Raw genomic sequence first — 4,030 nt, 5'->3', positions numbered from 1 at the left:
CAGCCCCATCGTCAAATTCGCCACTATCCGCGTCGTCCTCTCCCTCACCCTCTCCCGCGACTGGGCGATCCATCAGCTCGACGTCAAGAATGCCTTCCTCCATGGCACTCTGACGGAGACTGTTTACTGCAGCCAGCCCACTGGCTTCATCGACGCCGATCGTCCGAATCTGGTCTACCGGCTAAATTGATCCCTGTACGGCCTCAAGCAGGCGTCGCGGGCATGGTACAGTCGCTTCGCCTCCTACTTGGCCTCCATCGGCTTCGTCGAGGCCAAGTCGGACACGTCCCTGTTCATCTACCAGTGTGGTGACGACACCGTCTATCTCCTGCTCTATGTCGACGACATTGTACTCACGACATCCACCACCGACCTTCTACAACGCACGATCGTCGCCCTTCAGCGAGAGTTCGCAATGAAGGACCTGGGGCCCCTACACCACTTCCTCAGCATCATCGCCGAGCACCGGCTTCAGGGTCTTTTCCTCCACCAGCGCCAGTACACCATCGACATCCTAGAGCGGGCTGGCATATCTGACTGCAAGCCCTACTCCACGCTTGTCGACACTCAGGCAAAGCTCTCTGAGGACGACGGGCCTTCGGTCGCCGACGCGACGTCCTACCGGAGCCTGACCGGCACGCTCCAGTACCTCACCTTCTCTAGGCCCGACATCGCCTACGCCGTCCAGCAGGTGTGCCTACATATGCACACTCCGCGGGAGCCCCACCTCACCGCTCTCAAGCGGATACTGCTCTACCTCTGCGGCTCCCTCGACTATGGCTTCCTACTTCGACCATCCCCGACATCGGAGCTCGTGGTATACAACGACGCTGACTGGGTTGGCTGTCCCGACACGCGCTGGTCCACCTCCGGTTACGCCGTGTTCCTGGGTGCCAACCTCGTCTCTTGGGCCGCCAAACGGCAGCCAGTCGTCTCTCGCTCCAGCACTGAGGCCGAGTACCGCGCCGTGGCCAACAGCGTGGCAGAGGCCTCCTGCCTATGACAACTCCTCCATGAGCTCCACAGTCCCCTTCAGCGCGCCACCCTCGTCTACTGTGACAACGTCAGCGCGGTCTACCTCTCCACCAATCCCGTGCAGCATCAGCACACGAAGCACGTGGAGATCGACCTACACTTCGTCCGCGAGCGTGTCGCTGCCGGTGACGTTTGGGTTCTCAGCGTCCCCACCACGCTGCAGTTTGCTGACATCTTCACCAAGGGGTTACCGTCGAGTGTATTTTTAGACTTCCGATCCAGTCTCAACATCTATATAGGATAGAGTTGTGACTGAGGGGGGTGTTAGAATACCCGATTAGGGTTTGGGGTTCGCCCAGTGTAATTACTGTCTCGCCCCTCTGTAATGGGCCTGGCCCAGTTACTCCAGTCTATTTAATAGATTGCCCAACCCCTGTTAGGGTTAGGGTTTCCATTCCAACTTGAAGTGTAAGGCTTGTCAACAAATAATGGTTAAAGCTGAGCATTGCTTTTAATAAGTTGGTCAAAATTTTATTAGCAGTTACTAAGTGTAAGTAGATACCAACCTAATTAAATAACTGATCACAATTAATAATAAGTCCCACAATACAATGCAAATGACCGTTTAAGTTTAATTTCATAAGTTACTCATGTGAGGGTCCGAGCCACTCATGACTATGAGCATGATTGATATATCAGTTTTACACTCTATAGATGTGGCACATCTTTACCAACAAGTCATGTAAAAGTTCAGAGAACTTGGCACCCAACCACGCCTATGCCGACCAACACAATACCACACTACTGAGGTGTGGTGGCATAGGGATGCTACGAGGCCTTTACAAAGTTTCACTAGCATGAGAAAATCTGCTACGGTGTTAGGAAGTAAGAAGCATAGGAATCCCTCGTCCGAACAACTATAACATACAGTCCCCAAAATGCTCGGTTAACTTGATGGGTCCTAATAGGTTATATTAATCCCCAGAATTTGTGAGTAAAGGGAAATAGTTATAAAATTGTATGTGATGTGTTCCCATATTTAGTTACCATATAAATTCCCATGATTAAAGTGATTAACTTAGTTAACCATTAATAAGCCAAATAAATTTATGCATCTCATGCTGGATTTCTTGTTGCGCATTTGAGATATATTGTGCAAACTCAACTTGGAATTTAAGATAGTTTGAAACCACATTTTAAACTAGACAATGGGGAAAGGAATAAGAAAAACAAAAGAAAAAAGAGTGAGAAAGAGATTTGTTGCCGTCCTGGGCCGATGCCCACGTTTTGGGCCCAACAAGCAGATGCGGCCCAACATCAGAAGCGTGCACGCCGCTCTCACACCCACTCGACGACTGACAAGTCCGAGCCATGGGCAGACACCGCACCATCACTCACGGGCACGCTCTGTGGCCGACATCTGGGGCAGTTCGTCAGCGTCGTCTTCCCCACCACGTCGTGCCTGTATGCAAACATAATTGCATCAGCCACCGCGAAATCTGGCTGGACCGTTGCAACTGCCTTCGCCCAGGTGTGCGGCTCGGTCCCCATGCTATAAACATGGAGCCCCACGACCCTCATCCCCTCATCCCTTCCTAGTCGAAGGCACCGTCGCCACCACCATAGTTGTGCGCAGGGTGAGAGAGAGAACCAGAACGTCGCCGCCGCTGTGGGAATTCATCCACAACACCACTCGGTCCCTATAAAGTCATTAGGGAATATCACCAGACGCGGTTGAAGCTCGCCCGAGATCAAGCACAGCACGAACCCTACTGAGGCGTCCGCAATTTCATGTCGGTGACCGTGCATCGCCGCTGCGTCGTGGGGATTCGTGGGCAGGATCTCTGCGCCGCCAACAACCAGTGAGCATCTGTCTCATTAGTTTACCCTCTCCTTCTCTGCGCGAAAACAGGTTAGGATCGAAGCTTAAGTGTGGATTAAGGGCTTGGGATTTCCAACCATGGCCTCCGCAGTGCGACACAACGTCGTCGTTTCGGGGTTAGGCCTGTGAGCGGGGAGGCAAAGGAGTATCCAGGTGCCGTTGGATCGACGATAAATGGTGATGATTTAAATGCACGTAGTGCTTCGGCTATAGTGATCGGGGAGCGTTCGATTGTGATCGGACGGGTCTGGGTCGATCCCAGTTATTTAAGTTTTGGGCCATGTGAGTTGCATCCGACATCTGTTAAAGCATACCGGTTCAAGGGATGATTGATATAATCATGAACGTTAGTGGATGATCCGACGGTTGAAATAACATGGTACCCTTTCGACCGACGCAACTTTGCTAAAAGAACCTCTGCACTTTAGGAAACCAACCCATCGTCCCATCGCAGTTAAGGAGAATTTCATTGAGGTTCCTGTTATTTGTAGATAATTCCTTATAATTTATTTTGGGTATAAAATCAATAATAAAATACTTATAAAACTTAGATAATCCATAACATGTACTTTTTAACTCCGATTTTAGTGGTTCTCGAACCTAGAGTTTTGTCTCGATGCATAGAATATTATTATATTGTTTGTTTCCCTGTTTGGTGTGATGTTAATTTTTGTTCGCATGTTGTTTGTTTGTATTGGCGCGGGTAGAGGAGCAAGTGACCGGGAAACCCCGAAGCACCACAAGTTGAAGACTCTGAGCAGGAGCTCATAGAAGGCAAGTGTATGCTTGATCACATTCTTTGACCTAATAATGTTCATGATTCTGATAATCCCATGGCACTATTAGGCTTAACTAATGGGATCTAATAGGTTACCTAGTTTGTTTACTATACACCTTGCATACAAATAAATTATTCAGTATTATTGCTTTGCTCTACCTAGTTTGGGGATTAATATTTGAATTATGATCATGCTTACCATTATTGTTGAATTATTTATTGTCATGATAAGATTATTCTGTTAACTAAAACATGGAGAACCAACCGAGAAAACAGTGCTACCCCAAGGGTGGAATGGATGCCCTTGGCTAATTAATTAGGAAAGCTAGTGAGAGACTACCTTATCCGAAAGGGACAACCGTGGAATGAGAAGCTGCCGATATAGGGAGTTTCTT

General features: G+C 49.1%; 1 long non-coding RNA gene across 1 annotated transcript; it reads left to right on the top strand.

Annotated features, from left to right (window-relative positions):
- Window positions 1-2,426: 2,426 nt before the first annotated feature.
- LOC111591179 (uncharacterized) lies at window positions 2,427-3,780 on the top strand. Its single transcript, XR_002750346.1, has 2 exons — window positions 2,427-2,837; window positions 3,565-3,780. It is a non-coding gene; the product is annotated as an uncharacterized lncRNA (long non-coding RNA).
- Window positions 3,781-4,030: the final 250 nt, after the last annotated feature.

This window comes from Zea mays, chromosome 3, assembly GCF_902167145.1.
Source record: "Zea mays cultivar B73 chromosome 3, Zm-B73-REFERENCE-NAM-5.0, whole genome shotgun sequence".
NCBI lineage: Eukaryota > Viridiplantae > Streptophyta > Magnoliopsida > Poales > Poaceae > Zea > Zea mays.
The sequence above is the reverse complement of the archived record's forward strand: the minus strand, read 5'-3'. Positions and strand labels throughout refer to the sequence as shown.